Source organism: Equus przewalskii, chromosome 22 (assembly GCF_037783145.1).
Source record: "Equus przewalskii isolate Varuska chromosome 22, EquPr2, whole genome shotgun sequence".
Lineage (NCBI taxonomy): Eukaryota > Metazoa > Chordata > Mammalia > Perissodactyla > Equidae > Equus > Equus przewalskii.
In genome coordinates, this window is record NC_091852.1 from 39,211,109 (window position 1) to 39,227,188 (window position 16,080).

Here is a 16,080-nt window from a genome sequence, read left to right on the forward strand (position 1 = left end):
TCTAGAGTCAGAGACCTTGCTTCTAGACCATGCTTCTAGGCCACACTTCTAGAGCATGCTTCTAGATTATAATTCCTCCCATGCAGAGTAGTGTTACTCTTCAGAAGTCAAACCTAAGGGTCATTTCCTAGTAGTTGACCACTCTTCAGTATTTCTAATGCTTTTCTTATGTATGTTCAGTTGCTAAGCAACTGAAGGGCTCAGAGACTGTTTTGCCAAGAAGGCAAAACTTTATTAAAATAGCAGTGTTCAAAGAATCTAAGCCCACATCACCTTCGGATTTCATCTGTTCTTGATTCAGCCTTGGTGAAAAGAAGAGTGTGGCCTGACCCAGTGTAACCCCATTAGGGAGTTTCTTTTGGTGCAAAACAGCAGCTTAAGGAAATATACCCTTGTTTTTTTTCTAGTGCTGTTTGGTATTGTAGCAAAATCCATGTGGACTTCATGTGGGAGATGAAAGAGCCAGACACAGGGGGACTTTTCATTATACACAGAAATGCCATGAAATGCTTTTATTCCCATTTGAGCAGTTACGATTCATCTGTGTGGCTAAGGAATGGAAGATCTAAAAAGAAACTAAGTGGCTTTTCAGGTGGAAGTTTCAGGGCAAGTGCTGTCACTCCCAAAAACCACGGAGTCTGCCTTTTCCTGTGCAGTTCAAGGACTCAAACTACAGACACTGTCCTGATTTTAATCTGATTAGAAATATCAAGCAAAGTAGTTAAATGCTTAGAAAAGGTGAAGACCTGACAATACTAAGAGACTCTGAGGTGCTCTGTTGACACTTAAATAATGGAGCCCAGGACAATGCAGGAAGTCATTTAGTGCTGATAATCAGCAATCTAAAAGCATTGTGTCTGTGTGCAAATGTCCGTCTCTTCACTAACATCTATGAGTTGATCACTGAAAAATGTGATAAAGGAACAGTGTAAAAGTACCCAGTGTAATCCAAATGATCTCCATCCACTACAGCTCTCCTTTTGTAAGGTTCAAACTTGACATTTTAAAACATTGCAGTTATCAATCTGCTTCAAAATGGACAGTGTACCTATGGTTAAAATTCTACCTTCCAATCATCAAGATATTTGAGACCCAGAAGTCTTAACCCCCTACTTGATGTTGATTTTACTTGTGTAGTTTGTTGTTGTTGTTGTTGTTGTTTTTTGCAGGGAAATATTCGCCCTGAACTAGCATCTGCTGCCAAACTTCCTCTTTCTTTTTTTTTCCCTCCCCAAAGCCCCAGTGCATGGTTGTAGATCCTAGTTGTAAGTCTGTCTAGTTCTTCTATGTGAGCCACAACCACAGCATGGCTACTGAGAGACGAGTGGTGTGGTTCTGTGCCCAGGAAGTGAACCTGAGCCACTGAAGTGGTGAGAGGGCTGAACTTTAACCACTAGGCCATCAATGCTGGCTCATTGTTGTAGTTTTTTAAATAAAAATTTCATGCCCTATGTATGCTTTTATGTTTTCCCTCAAATCTTGTTCTATATTCCCGACCAATGGAAAGTGCTGCCATCTGCTGGTCATCGGTGTATAATTCTAGATGAACAGTTGAGGTCCTTGAGGAAAGAACTATGAAAAACCACATGCATTGTCCTAGAAGTAACTGAAGTAAATTATAGTGGAGTACACTTGCCACTTTAGAACTGACCTTTAAATTATAACACATCTCTCTCCCCTTCTTCCTTTCTTTTTTTTTCTTTCTCATATAAAACCAACATGACTCAAGCTTTGACAATATTGACTTGTAAGTTTAAAAAAAAAGCAAGCATTTGCTGCCCCCTGCTGTTCAAAATCCTTAGCATTTCTGACCTTTCATTCTCTTTTGCTGAAACTAAAAATAGAATTAATTAATGTGTGTGTTCTTCCATTCATATAGTCATTCACTCAGTTATTAATTCAGTGAATGAATATAAGCCATACTAGGCACCTATGAACCATGCTTTATGCAACATGACTGGGACGCAAAACTGACCAATGTCACAAGGAAAGAAAAAGAATTTCAAAGCAAAATTACATGAAAATCTATTTTAAAGTGTGCCCAGAATCTATCAGTTCAGTTGTACCACATCTGTGATGCCTGGGCTTAATGATAGTTTGAGGTAGAGAGAGAGAGAAAGAACAGAAGGAATGGACAGGCAAGGAGAGGGAAGGGGAGGTGGAGACAATGGGCAGGTACAGAGAACAGGATGTAATCCAGGCATGACAGCACACAGAGGACAACTTGTTTCCTCTCTATTTTAAATCCACTATAAGCACAAAATTGTTTAACAAAGAGCTAGATGAGTTTAGCAGGAGTAAGTTCCTTTTGGAACAAGATTTGTGTCTGATGTTTTCACTTAATTCTGGCAATTATTGTCAGATTATCACCAGAACAAATGTGTGTCCTCTTCTTGGCAAGTTAAATCAAACTGCACCAGAAGTAGTTGTCCCACAAAGCAGAAATTTTATTTGTGGCATGCAGCAAAGAAAATGGAGACCACAGGAAATAATTTCACAAAGCTATGGCTCCCCGAGAATGGGAATATGGATCCCTTTATTTGGGGTAGGGAATGAATATTCAAACGGCAAGTTTCATCATCACACGTAGAGGTGAGCATAAGCTTGCACATGTGTGGTTTGAAATCATGCTTTTACATATATTGCATGTTCTAAAAATGGCTGCTTCGCCCCTTCTAGAGGAGGAGAATTTATGATGTTAATGAGGCAGGTTACTTTAGTACAACTCTGCCTGTCCGCTCAGGTGTCATTCTTATGGTTGTGGTCTGGGCTGGTTTGGGCCAGTTCAGAGCAGCAGGGTCCAGGGCAGTTGTTGCTTAGAGTTTCTTCCTGGAACACAGCTGAAACCACAAAAGCTCAAGACTCCAAAGTCATTAGAGAAAGCAATATTTGCACCTTTCAACAAGACAAGAGAATTAGGTCAAACACAAAAGGTTAGAGGTTAGGCAAGACAAGAAGAGTCCATGACTAGTGAGAAGATGATCCAGAATGAAATTTAGCATCTGGTGCAAGATCTCTGGGGAGGCCCATGAAACTCTCACCAACACCATGCTTCCTTCCTCTTACCTCTGTCCCATTTGGCCAGCAAGAGCTATTCTCACAGTTGGATCAGATGCATACTCTTCAATTCAGCCACTTGGTGGCAATACCACAGCCATTGATGACACACCACAGAGGTGCCATATCTCCAGGAAACACCATTCCTCCACTTGAAACTTGGTGCTTACCATTCCCTCCTCCTCCTTTCCCCCTTGACCTTGCTAACTAGAAACTGTCTCTCAGGACCCTCGTCACACAGCCCCTCTTCTCAGAAGTTTGTCCTGATTCTTCCCAAGCTACCAAGCTGATCAAGAAGTCCCCTCTTCCATTTCCTCTCAGCGCTTTATAAGCACATTTCCCACTGCACCTGGGAAATGATCGTTTAATTATTAACAAGCTCCTCCACAACCTCAACCTCCTTCCAGATCCCTCTTTCCACCTCCTTGCCTTGACTGAAACCTAGTCAACCATTTCCCTCCACAGCCCTCTCGTGGGGAGGTTGATGTACCTCTCCGTATACTATGGGATCGTGAGGAAGGGTGGCGTTCCCCCGGTTCCTCACTGCCAGTTCCGGATGGTTTGCTTCCCTGACCTCGATAAAACTATCACTATTGTGACATCTCTGCCAACCCTGTGGTATCTCTGCCATCCTTGTGCCTATGATTTGCCAGCCCCTCCAGCAATTGGATCCTTCCTGACCATCTTCCTCTTACCCTAAGCCCTGTCACAGTCCCAGGAGATGCAGTATGAATGCAGACAACACACACAAAACACACCTTCCATCCTATCTGATCATCTGATTCAGTTGTTCACTCCCTTGAACTTGCCATAGCCTAGGGTTACTGTTCTTCTAAAACCTTAGCTTTAATATCTCCCTCCAGGACCTTCCCTCCCTCCATCTTTCACACCTCTTCACCCTGCCATCACTCCTCTTGGACTTCTTTGAGAATTCTAGTTCCTTGATCCCCTACTTTCACCCATCACTCAGCTCCTTCAGGCCTCTTTGTTCCCTCTAAGGCTGGACTCCCATGGTTGATAATATGAACTCACCTCCCTGACGCCCTCCATTCCTTGAGGTCCTATCTAATTAGTCAGTAGGGGCCTATCGCAGAGAACTGTATACCCTTGCAGATTGGTACCACTTCAAATTCATGGTCCCTAATCTGACACAGTATCACAATCATGCCAAACCCATCTGTAACCCCCATCTCCTACTTTGCTGAGAAAAAAATTAGGCCATCAGGAGTGATCTCCTATAGATTCACAACACCCGCTCTTAAATTTATCTGGAGCCCATTCTTCCTTTCTTGCAGACCCACGTCTCCATCCTCTGATACAGGACAATGCTCCTGTGAGTACTTATAATTCCATCCCCCTAAGATTCTCTGGGATCCTGCCCTCTTAGCTATCCCTCTCTATCAGTGTCTTCCATTTTTTCTTCAGTTTGAACTTCTTCCCCTCTGCTTACAGACATGTTCAAAGCTCTCCCATCATTAAAAGGAAGGGGGAGAAAATAACCATTGACTTTCTATCCTCTTCTTATCATGTCCCAACATCTTCTCGTTTTCCATCCAAACTTCATGAAGGAGGTGTCTGTTCTCTCTTTTCCTCACCTCCAGACTGTTCCTCATGCTCTTCAATCTGGCCAGAGTTTCTGCCCTTGGTGGAATAATCAATGTGAGTTTTTTAGTTTTATGTTTAATATTCCAGGAGTGAGGGCTCCGTATGTATAAAGAAGCGTTTAAAAGCTATTTGGTTTTAAACTTAATATTCAATTTATTAAGGTCATAAAGTCAAAAACAAGTTTTTCTTTCTTATCACTTTATTAAAAAATTAGAAACGTCAGAGAATATTCAGGTTTGTCAAGTAGGTATGAAGTCAGATTTCACCATTTTAAGATAGATACACTAAGGAGTTTGACTGTTAAAAGTTAAAAATCCTATCCCGATCATCTAGTACATATATACAGCCTGTGGAAAGTAACTTGACACTCCGTAATCCTGAATTTTCTTCTCTATAAAATGGGAACAATAATCTCTATCTTATAGATTTGTTTTGGAGATTAAATTAATAATACAATTGACATGTAATTGTAATGCAATTGACATGGTAGATATTATTTCAATAAAAGTCCTGTCAGATAATGAGTTTTCTTTCTAGTTCAAGTTATAAAGAATAGCTGACTATTTATGTAGAACTAGGATTTAAAATTGGGGTTTAAAGGGAAGTATTTACACATGTATCCATCTGTTAAATGTGTTTTCAGTTTAGAATATGGATCAAATCAAAACACTGAACTATGAATGGCCAACAGGCATCTAAGAAAAAGCTCAAAAATACAGGTCGTCAAATAATGCAAATTAACTACAAAATGGAATTTATATTTATAAATGTAATACTTATTATTGGTGAGTGTGTAGGAAATTGACAATTTCATTTTCTTCCCAGGTAGTGCAATGTGGCAGTAGTTCCCATAATTTGACTCAGTATAAATTGCCCATTCCTTTTGATTCCTCATCTCCACTTCTAGAAAATTATCTTTAGGAAAAAAATTCTATTTATACAAATACTCACATAAAACAGCTAGAAAAGACATGAACATCCAATGGAAAGAAATACTGATTGATTAAATGTACAAAATATACAATCTGATATTGTGTAAAAACTTATAGTCAAATTATCTTTGGCTTTTGGCTTCAAATCAAAATTAATTGCTCATTAAACTAGAATTACAAGGATAATCTGTGAAATTCTATGTATTTTTATATACTTTACAGAGTCTAAATAAGAAATACAGAGCTTTACCCTAAGCTTACCACAAAGGTATTAATACTATGCTTGCTTTATTTCATTTCTTTATTTAATTCAAAACTTTTTTAAGGTTGTAAGGCAATTACCAATGGTTACCATAAAATTTGTTTTCTAAACTGGGACACTTTTTTTTTTTTTTGAGGAAGACTAGCCCTGAGCTAACATCTGCTGCCAATCCTCCTGTTTTTGCTGAGGAAGACTGGCCCTAAGCTAACATCCGTGCCCATCTTCCTCTACTTTATATATGGGACGCTGACCACGGCATGGCCTGCCAAGCGGTACCATGTCCACACCCGGGATCCAGGCCAGCAAACCCTGGGTCACCGGAGCGGAACGTGAGAACTTAACCGCTGCACCACCTGGCTGGCCCCATAAACTGGGACACTTTTGAGATGGAAAGTGGGAACACTAACAATAATTCAAATGAGTTAGTTGATTTCTATCAGGGATCTCAGGATCGTCCACGCACACCAGACCACCTCATACCACCCCATACTTATCCCAGCACGGGGAGCAGTTTACAACTGGGGTGAGCAGAGCTTCCTGGGTCAGTGTCCGTGACCACAATATGACCATATAGGTCAGAGATTTCAGACCAGGTCCCAGGACCGGAGAATCCCCTGCTTCCTGAGTGAGTCCATCTGTGCTGGCGGTAGACCTGCGAGGTCCCTTTACAATTGCTGCGTCACCCAGGGACTTCAGGCTTATATCCTTCATAGGGATTTTGTGATTTATACCAACTGAGTTCTTACTGAATTCTTCCTTGCTTCCTTTTGTTGTCTGATTTGAGTAGATTGAATTCTCCACCACCAACATCCTGGATTCCTTTTAATGCTTCTGACCAGCCACAGCTCTGACGTCATTTTCATATCATCTCATTGGCTTTGGTATTTTTTTCACATTTTTTTCTGGCTCTGAAATGATAAATTTTTGTTCATGCTAAGGATAAAGGTCACCAACAACTTCCTAATAATCAAATCTGATCAATCATTTTTATTCCTAATTTTAATGGGCTACATCATGGTCAATTATCTGAACTACTCTCTCCAGCAACTTCAGTTTCCTTCATACATCTTCTCCCTCTATCTCTGTCAGACACACACACACACACACACACAGACACGCTGCTCAACTCCCTAACTTCTTGGCTCATCCCTTAAGACCCAGCTCAGATATCACTTTCTCCAGGAAGACCAGGAAACGTGCCCTGCTCTGTGTTTTCACAGTCCTGAGTGGCAGTCTCTAACCTCATGCTCAGCACACTTTCCTAACATCTGACTTCTCTTTCTGACTCCTCTCACCTGGGAGTTCCATATAGGCTCAGAGTGTATAGGCCATACATCTTTCTGTCTTCGGCACTTAGCTTGAGGCCCAGCACACCGTGGGAAGAACAGATAGTAATTAAGAGATCCGACTCTGTAGTTAAGACAGATTTAGGACTGAATCCCGATCACCCGAGTTACATAAGTTTGAGAAGACTTCAAATGTGCTGAGTCTCATGCAATAATAGTGATTATATCACCTACTATGCGCTTCTCAAGCATCACATTCCACCTTGAGTTTTATTATCTTAGTTTGTTTGCATCTCTGTAAAGTTCACGGACCCCTGGGAGAGGTAACATTTTAAGCTGATATTGGACATTTACAACTTGCAGGAATGAAAGGTTTGATTGATTTTTTTTGGTGGGGAGGAGAGAGGAAAGACCACAAGGGCCCAAAAAGACAAGGAAGCTTTTGAAAGAAGCAATAAGCACAAAAGAGAGGTGAGAAGGACTCAACTTCTCTTGGTCTGCTCATCAGAAAAACGGGGATTAGAGCGGCACCCGGGTGGAAAGGTGGCTGTAAGGGTTAAACGAAGAGTATATGGTTCTCAGTAAATACTAGCTATTTTTAATGTTGCTCTTGAAGATGCTCAGAAGACAACCATGACCCCATTCCCATTTATTTTTAAGTCTTTATTTGCAGACAACACATGGATTTAGCAAGGAAAGAAAGAAATGCTCTTACATTATTTCTTCTATTTTAATTTTTCTCTGCTGCCCACAGGTGTGCCTTAAGTTCTAACAGTAGAATGAGGAGCAGAGGCCACTCAAGGGCCTGTCTTACGAGTCTCTCAACGTCTTAGTCAGTTGGGGCTGCTATAAGAAAACACCACGGGCCAGGTGGCTTAACAGCAAGCCTTTATTTCTCACCGTTCTGGAGGCTGGAGTCCAAGATCAAGGTGCTGGCAGACGCAGCGTCTGGTGAAGGCCTTTTTCCTGGGTCGCAGACAGCGCTCCTCTCGCTGTGTCTTCACATGGCAGAAGGGGTGAGGGAGCTCTCTGGGGTCTCTTTCGTAAAAGCACGAACCCTATTTACGAGGGCTCCGCCTTCACGACCTGATCGCCTCCCAAGGGCCCCACCTCCTAATACCATGACGCTGCTGGTTAGAGTTTCAACACACGAATGTGGGAGGGACACAAACATTCCGTCCATGACACCATCACAGCTCAGTCCTGACGTACTGAGCAGAGCAGATTATGTTTCAACTGTAAAGTTAAAATACATCTGAGTATCTCTAACTTCTTGGTCCTTTTCTATACGGAGGACAGAAAGTGAGGCCCGTGTCTCCTTAGAGCAAGGCTGAACATTCTCCCTTCACCAAGGGAGGGGTGTGGGGTTTAGGCTTCATCTTGTAGTTTGCTTGTCCTATAATAGAAATAATAATATCTATTTCAAAGGATGTGAGGCTTCTAGGATTCCAGGAAAGATGGCCATTCTGTCAACCAGAATATCTTCTTAATGCACAGCATTGTTATAGGGAGAGTGGAAAGTTGGACAAGATTTTTCTTCACTGAATCTCAATACGGGGAATCTCCAACTATCTGGAGCTCACCACATTCAAAACAGATGGTCACAACCGACCCTGGTGATCTCAATTCAAAGCAAGTGGCTCTGCCCTCAACCAGAAATACAGATGCCACGTCATATTTTATTCTTGGACACTCCACTCTTATTAAAGGTTATATAAGGAATCGCCCTTAAAATTTGCTGTAAATATTTTTTGAGAAAGTTAACTTCTAATTCCCTCTATAAAGTACTCTGCAATAAATGTATTGCAAAAATTAGACTTAAGTAATGTTTTCTTTGATTATGACATTACTGTGGGTCTTTACTCCAGTAAGAGTAGATTGGAGCATTTTTCTTTTCTCTTTTTCTTATTTTCTTAAAATTTCAGTCTAAGTAATAATCACTTACTGAACTATAAGGCAAGTATAAGAAATTTAAGAAGGTCCAGTTAATTAGGCTTTCTGTGACAAAATAAACCCAATTCTCTAGTTACTAAAATGTTAATGTTAAATGATATTAGGCCTATACTGTATAGTGTCAGAAAAAACACACAGTTTTACTTTTTCAAAAACTAATAAAATAATTCATTAAGTTATTTACCACAATCAGGAGAGTTAAAGAACTTGGACTGTAGATAAATCTTTTATTTATTTACCAAATAATATTAATTTTTTTAACAGAAAGTTACCTTCAGGCTGGCCTGGTACATATTTTTATATCTTTTCTTCTCTATCCTAATAAACACCAGCCACTGTTTCCTTTTAAATCCATTTCTTTCCCCTAGAGGCAGGGTAAAGAGAAGTTACTTATTTTGACAACTTTCTGTAGAAAAATTTCTCTGGATACAATTTTATTAAGGTTTGTTGTGTCTATTTGGGAGTAATCTTTTTTCTAGTGACCACACTGTGTGCAATGATGCCAGTGAGGTTTTTGAACCTGGATTTACACCAGTGCAGACATCTCTGGGGTCTTTATGCCTTCCTGGGCTTGCCTGGCTAGGAATTTGAAGGGGGGAAACATTTTTTACATTTATTATTATTATTATTATTAACTTTCTTACTGTCCTCTTAAGATACTTTGTTGACAGTGTTCTGCTGTATCCAGAGTGGCTACTTGCTACCAGAACTTTCATCTTTTTCCCTAAGCTTCCAATGCCAGACTCTAATCCACTGACAAAGTAGTGGCCAAAATGTCCCTACTCACTGCGACTCCTGTGATACGGGAGTATCATAACAAGATCTGAGTCACACGCTATTGAGAATCTGCAAGGACCAGGTTGTTTAGAATTTTTATTTTGGCCCAAATTTCTATAAGGTGGTGTGGACTTATATGCATGACTTCAGCCATGACAACTCGACAGCTTTAACACACCTAGCTGAGGAGGGGTTACCAACCAGCTTGGGCTAACTTTGTAGCACCTGTCCAGGCCTGACACATTCAGGAGGAGAGACGGGACCACTCAGTGGGAAAGCTGATATGCTTGGCTGAGATGATACATTTCATACATTTGTATGAGTATTTCCTCTTGAATATTTGATGATCCTGGAATGATCTGGAGAAGCCTTCAAAATTAGCGTGCAATTTAGTCATGTTTAAAGACATAAATTATCGTAGGTTCTCCCCCTCCAAGGCAACTGTGGGACACTGATGGATCATTGCTTGAGACCTGAAACGGACAGCTATTGGCAACACCAGCTCAGCAGCTTGTTGGCTAGGAGCTGCAAGTTGGGGAGGTATGTATGAGGGATTATCTGAAAAAAGAGGAAGCGACTGAAATATCCATACAGTTTCATAATTAGAATTTTTGTAAGGTGGCCTGAGTCCTTTCTTAGAATTGTCTTCAGAAAAACAAGGGTACAGGTGATCAGAGGGAATGTATAGGGCAAGAACAGAAGGGAAGGGCAAGATGCTACTCTCAGAGAGAGACTCTAGATCCTTCTGTTGTCCTGTTGAAGATTCCTCAGACCAAGCAAAAAGGGAGACCACTGATTGTTAGAAAGTTTGTCCCCCTTTTATTCTAGGGCTTGCTATGAAAAAATTATCCAAAACTTGGAAATAAGCCAAAAAGACTATTGTCTGTCTTTTCAAAGACACATTAAAGCATTGTCCAACAAGGGTACCCAACAGCCATCTGATTCTGGAAGGAGAGTGGAAAACAATGGCCCATGTCCTCAGCCAAACCAGCTCTCCACCTGTTTCTTCAGAGCTTCAAACTAAGAATGGTTTTTACAGTCTTAAGTGGTTGGGAAAAAAATCTAAAGAAAATAAAATGTTTTCTCATGTGAGATTCAAGTTTTAGTGTCCATAAAGTTGTACTGGAATACAGCCACGCTCATTTGACTAGACATTGCCTACGTGCCCGAGCTTCACACACTCCTATGTTGTTGCCTCTTGGTAAGCAAGGTTTGCTGACCCCTTACCTAAGCTGTAACTTTTATTACTTCTTATTGAGAAGGGTTCAGACTCGGGCGTCAGATATCTTGTTTGAGAAGTTACGCATTTTTTTCACTGTTAAAGATGCACATGGTATCTGTTCACAGAAAAGACAACCAAAAGGGCTACAGTTTTATTGCCTTGTGAAACAAAAATCAGTTTTGCATCTAATTTTTCCATCTCATGCTAACATTCTTTTTTCTGGTATTTCGGCTTCTTACATCCTCTTTGAACCAGCTTGGCCATCCCGCTGGTGCCTTTACTGAGTTAAATACAGCTCTGACACAGGCTGACTGTATATTTGTTTGAATATTGTGTGTTTAAGTTTCCGAAAACTTATTTGGACACATTCTTCTAAAATGGACTCGTTAAGAGAACCCTGTAGGGGCTGTTGTGAGTTCGAATCCCTTATGGCTGGCCATGCCACGTGTCTAAGTATGTGTGTGCTTTTATTCACGATGCACAATGAAGGAAACTGCGAGAGTCCCCTTGGAGGTGGGTCAGTTGGTCTCGAAGGACACAGCCCATACAAAAGAACAAAATAATGCCTGACAGCAGCTGGTGGGTGGGTGTCTGGTTTCTCAGAAGAGGTTAGAAAATTGCTTAAATTTTGTCTGGAAATGCTTTGTCTGAAAATTTCTTTCCAGAAATGGCTGTCAATTACATCACTCAAAAAAACCAAACCAGACTTGGGAAAAGTTTCCCTTCAAACACATCACATAATCAAAACAAGTGCTTGATCCCTGACCTGAAGGTTATGGCAGAAAAGTCCAGAAGTCCAGTTTAGCCCCTTCTGAGTTCCCAACTCCTTCCAGCGTAGGGGTCTTCTAAGGCTCACAGGCTCTCACTTGTTACAGGGACTAACTTTTGGCAAGAGAACGTGCCGAGTAGAAACTGGACTTGCTGGTCACATCAAAGCATGTAAGTTGGTGAAGACCCCATAATTAGGAAGCGACAATAAAACTGAGGGTACCTGTGTCCTGCAGTGGTTCCCCTGTGAGTAACGGGTCTCCTGCTCCCCAACACAGCGATCAGCAGACCGGCTCCTAGAAAACCACGTCCCTGAAGGGCTTGCTGGTTGGCGCCTTTCCACCAGCCTGCGTGCAGCCTTGAAGCCTGAATTTCTTTTCCCTTGACTGTCTGGACTTTTCTCTTTAGTTTTCGTCTTCAGCCTGCATTTGGCCTAGTGAGGCTGGATCTTGATGTTTGGACCTTGACTTCCTGGGAAAGACAGCTCACTCACATAGTAAGGAGGGACAGAAAACCTGGTTAGTTTTAAACAACAGTTGATTACGTTGAATATGCCCAGACGCCGCTAGCAAAGCTCATCTCAAAGTTTGTGCTCTGGGGAAGATTTTTTAACTTTTTCCTTCTCATTTCACTTCCACAGCCATGCTCCCACCCCCAGAGTAATCCGCAACATTTCTGCATCTCAGAACATCACTCTCACCCATTCTGTTTAGGAGAGCTTAATCCATCAAAGGAGGGTAAATTGGATTATCCCAGTAGGGAAAGGATGGGCATTTTGAGAGTAAGGGATTATCCCAGCGGAGGGCTGGTGGTGGTGTTGGGGTGTGTGTCTGCGTGTGTGTGTGTGTGCGTGTGCGTGCGTTTGGGGCAGGGGGCGGGATGGTGGTGACCAGCCAGTGTTGAATGATGAAAATGTGACTCTGGATTCTGAACCTAGGTGTCTGGGCCGTTGTCCGAGGTGGGAGGGGTTCAGGATAGCCGGGGATGTGAGCGAGGCAGCGTCTCATGCCCTTTAAAAGCCTCCTCCCAAATTGAAGATGAGTAAGCCATAGTTGGTAAATCAAAAAGTTTACCCAGCAACATGTTACTCTATTTCCTTTTTGTCATTCCTGAGCCTCGGGTCAACCCCATTCCTGCTCTGTCCTCCAGGAATTCAGGCAAAGGAGCAAACCCCCGGTCGAATTACTGTGGTAGGAAGAGCAAACCGCGTCCCGCCCCGGGTTAGCAGCTGGAGGGAACCTTCGGGAACCGCCAGTTCCTTCTTCTGGAGGATTCTCCCTTCCGTGAGAACTTCTGGAAGGTAGATGTACCTGATTTTACAGACAAGACCTTGGACCCAGCTAATGCTGTAGGGTTCTCGTGAAAGTTAACAGGGCTGATCAAAGTGCAAAGCACAGAGTCTGGGACAACACAAGCGCTCAAGAAACCATCTCCGTTATTATCATCATTGACCCGTTAGTTATAACCGGGGGTGGGAAGAAACAGACAACGGAGAACCGGAAAAATCTGCCCAAGCAGCGGGACTTGGGAACCTGGAACTCGGAACGCAAAATTGAGGACGGGGGTGGCGGGGGCGATGCCACACAAGCAGCCAATCCAGCTGTCCCCGGAAGGAAGAGGAGGAGCCAGCGCCGTCCGGGGACTCCGCTTGGCTGTGTCCGGCGCTGCGGCCTTGGCCCCCCTGTGCTTCTCGGCCCCACGCGCACCCGCCACCGCAGCCTGCTCCTTGCGCCTGACGAGGCCACCGCGCCCTCCTAGCGCAGACATGGCCCCAGGTGCCAACTCCACGGCCGTGAAGGTGAGATTAGCGTTGCCGGCGGCTTCGGTCCGCCCTGCCCTGTGCTCTCTCGTTCCTGCCCCGGGGGATCGCGCCTCCGGGCCGTGCGCCGTCTGTGCGCCCTCGTCGCGGCGGGGAGGGTCTGGGGCACCGCATCCCGGGCCGGTTCCCGCCGGGGCGGGGAGCGAGGGGACAGGGAACGCTTGCAAAGTCGCACAGCTGCAGCCGCACCAGGCAGGGCGTGGGCTGGCCCTTTGGAGACGGCAGTCTGGGGGCTGCGCCCGGCCCCCAACCCTTCCCAGGCGCCACTCCCTTCCGGGGAGATGCGCCTGGCTGAGGCTAGTACCTGTGCCAGGTGAGGGGGGCCTGCAGCTGGTGAGACCCTCTCCCTGAGCGCTGCCAATTTCACGCTTCCGCTCTGCTAGGCTCCCTGCCCCGCGGACCACGTGGGAGAACTGCGTGCTTGCTCTTTTGCAAGCTTCCGCCTGTGTTTTTTTTCCTTCCCCAAGTAGCCCTTTTCTGTTCTGAGGTTTTCCCCTGCAGCGCAATGCTTTGGGGATTCTGAGATTTCTTTACAGCACCGAAGTGGAAGACAGTCCAGGGCTCCTCCCTGTTTGGAGGACTCTGGCTTTAAACTGCTTTGTTTGCAACCTGGAAAGTTAGAAGTCAGTTTTCTTGTGCCCTCGGACCTCAGAGGTCTGCGTACAAGGGATCGCCTGCGGTGGGAGCTTGGGCCAGAGGAGGGCGTGAGTCCCGAAGGGAGCCGCGCGCGAGCTTCCCTGGGGCTTTTAAACAAACACTTCTTTCCTGGTTGGTGCCTGGGAAGGAGTGAAGAGTCACAGAGCCAAGGAAAGAACTGGTGATCAATCTTCAGATCTTTTCTAGGCTGTTTGTGATTGGCTAAGAACCACCTTACTTCTTAAACTTGAGAAATTCTTGGCGGATGGGATAGGAAGGTCCACCGCCTTCTCGGGAATCTCTTGTGATTCCCCGCTTTGTGTTCACTTCTCCAGGGAGAAGACAAATCTCTGGGGTCAGCGTGTAATGAGCCAGAGGGATTCATTTATTAGGTCCTTGCAGCTCTTAATGAGACACTTATGAGGGGGAGAAGGGGGGGTCGCAGTCACACTTCCATATGAAACTCCTTTTGCCATTTTGAAAAGGATCTTGCATTCAACAGATATTGGTGGAACGCTGTTCCCTCACCAGTCACTGAGAACAAGGCAGAAAGCGTTTTTATGAAGCTCCTGTGCAAAGGAAGCGAGGTCCTTAGGTGCCCATCTGTAAGTGGGGGTTTTACCGTAGGGTTTGCTGGGACGTTTAGACTTGTGTTGTCTGCCCAGCACGTGGTTGAAACTTATTAAATGGTAGTGCTTCTAAGTGGGGGAGCTGAGAGTAATTTTGAATATCTTTTCTCCAACAATTGAATGATCATGATAGGTCTCATGAGCCCCCAGCCTTCAGTGGGCAAGCAGGAAACTCTGACCTGTCCCTTACGGGAATGCAGTTCAAGTGATATTGAAAACAGAGAGGGATGCTATTTATGACAGTGTCGCTTTAATCTGGTTCCTCATTCTCCCTGCACCCAGGGGCCCTGTGATATTGGGTTGGTGCACTAAGTGCAGAGTGGGCGCTGTGGTCGAGCCCCGAGGTGAATATTGAAGGAGGCAGATTTTTGGTCCTGGCGAGCCACTCACTATAAAGTTGAGGTCCACGTAGTGCCGGGCCTGCCTGCTGCTTTCTGTCTCTGAGGATGGGAAGGAGACTGCTTTGCTGTTGAGAATCCATGATGCCAACTGCAGTCCCCCGATGGCTGAGCCAACATCCCACGTAGAAAACATGAGGTGCCAGTGTCCAGAGCAAAGCAGGCTTATAGAAGCCATATCCTATCCTCAGATCGTGGAACGTAGAGCTGGAACGTTCCTTAGACCATATAGCCACACAAACCCCTTTTTGTGGACTTAAAGCTGAGGCCCAGATAGGTCGACTGAGGTGTCCAGACTTACACAGTTGGCCCTAGATAGTGACAGAATTGGGCCTAGAGCCTGGCGTTCCACCAGCTGGATGTTCTGAGGCATTTCTGAAATGTGACGTGTGGTCTCTGCTCTGTTTCGTTGTGGAGTAAGGAGATCCTGCAGCCTTAAGGCAGAGGGAGTGTGGAGTGAGGGCGTAAAGCAGGCTGCCTCCCTGTGCCCATGGGGCGCTCTCCCGTGGTGTTGAGAACAGCCGTTTTCTGGGTGGACCTCAGGGAGGCGTCGTCCTCATCAGCCATGGGCAGGTGGTGTGCTTCACTGCGCAGAAGGGTGAACCTATCCTTGGCATCCGGACAGGGCATTCTGAGGGTTCCTTCAATTGGCTATGGCTCCGCCAGGCAGCTGCCCATCTTTTGCTCTGGAGGATTAAAAACAAATACGATGTAATCCTGGTGCTGTGGCAAGGAG

At 44.3% G+C, this 16,080-nt stretch overlaps 1 protein-coding gene and 1 long non-coding RNA gene across 7 annotated transcripts in view; one reads left to right on the top strand and one right to left on the bottom strand.

Annotated features, from left to right (window-relative positions):
* Window positions 1–4,843: 4,843 nt before the first annotated feature.
* LOC103541931 (uncharacterized) lies at window positions 4,844–14,098 on the bottom strand. Of its 2 annotated transcripts, XR_542588.2 has the most exons (5): window positions 13,986–14,095; window positions 13,049–13,155; window positions 12,086–12,350; window positions 8,043–8,538; window positions 4,844–6,764 (listed from the first exon to the last, which is right to left on the bottom strand). It is a non-coding gene; the product is annotated as an uncharacterized lncRNA (long non-coding RNA). The 2 variants fall into 2 exon arrangements; XR_011531325.1 differs by lacking the exon at window positions 13,049–13,155 and having other exon boundaries at window positions 13,986–14,098.
* Window positions 13,478–16,080, top strand: part of LOC103543644 (S-methyl-5'-thioadenosine phosphorylase) — a 48,292-nt gene continuing 45,689 nt past the window's right edge. For 2 of the 5 annotated variants that reach the window (XR_011531323.1, XR_011531324.1), the window contains exon 1: window positions 13,481–13,660. The gene's annotated coding sequence lies outside the window, so the exon portion shown is untranslated. Of the gene's footprint in view, window positions 13,661–16,080 lie in introns of all 5 variants that reach the window. The other 3 variants (XM_070589705.1, XM_070589706.1, XR_011531322.1) reach the window with 3 other exon arrangements.